The following is a 1,107-nucleotide window of genomic DNA, read 5'->3' on the forward strand; positions in this document are numbered from 1 at the left end:
TCCCAAGCCAGCTCTTAACTAACGCACCACTCGGCCGGCCCAATAAAATCTTTTAAAAAATAAAATAAATAAATAAATGTAAAGATGTATTTTTTATACAATAATCTTAGATGGAAGATTTTCCTGGAGTGAGCCTCTGCCAGTCATCCATCCCGGGTAACTGAGAGATGACTATATATGTATTATTCACGTTACCCTCCCCTACTTCCCCAAGAGCACCTGTGATATTATAATGCGACATTTATGTGTTGTTTTTCCTTAAACTCTCAGCCAAACATTTCTGTCCCTATCTTTTTTATCGTTAAGGAAATTATTCTGTATCACAGGGCAGTGGAACAGCAGGACAACATAATAGATCTTTCTGTTTTTTTGTTCATTTTTGGATGCGTCCTTTGAGTGGCCTCAGGAAACATCCTAAATATTGAAGCAAGGGTTTCATTCTGCAAGATGGCCCAAGTGTCATCTAGAGCCACGGCTAAAGAGTTAGGACTGTGTGGTCACGACTAGCTGATTTGGTATAATAACAGTGATGCCAGCTGAATGGAAAAGGCAACCACGGGGTGGGGGTGGCAGTGGGAGTGGCAGTAGGAAAGCAATGGCAACACAATACTTTGAACCATGTTTTAAAGGGATTAAACAAATGTCTTCAGAAAGCTGGTTAAGGTATTGTTCTGTATTGACAGGGAGTTCCCACTTGGGAACTTAATAATTCATTTTCACCTGTATTTTCCTATATCGTGCTCCACAAATGGAAAGTTGTAAACCAGCATGTAATGCTTCTTCAAGGCCCTCAGGGTTATAATCAGGTGGTTGGAGAGAGGGCCTAGAAGCTACTTAAGCTGAAGCCTCAAGGAGGACCTAACTAAATTACACAGGTCCAAAATAGACACCTCACTGCACAGATTCAGGCCCTTGAATTGATCAAGTCACCCTGAAAGACAGCACATTTGGGAATAGGCTCAAACAGACCACAAAAACACAAAGGCTCATTTATAAACTAGTGTGTACATTTATTTTACAATAGGAGACTTTGGTAAAGTGTATTCCCTCTCGGTAGTTAATTCTGCTCAGAAACTACAACCAAAAAATGTGGAACAAAATTTATAT

The 1,107-nt window shown here is 40.0% G+C and overlaps 1 protein-coding gene across 12 annotated transcripts in view; it reads left to right on the forward strand.

The window, feature by feature from the left end:
• Positions 1-1,107, forward strand: part of DLGAP1 (DLG associated protein 1) — a 336,066-nt gene that overhangs the window by 271,715 nt on the left and 63,244 nt on the right. The gene's annotated exons all lie outside the window — the stretch shown is intronic.

Source organism: Hipposideros armiger, unplaced genomic scaffold, assembly GCF_001890085.2.
Source record: "Hipposideros armiger isolate ML-2016 unplaced genomic scaffold, ASM189008v1 scaffold_433, whole genome shotgun sequence".
NCBI lineage: Eukaryota > Metazoa > Chordata > Mammalia > Chiroptera > Hipposideridae > Hipposideros > Hipposideros armiger.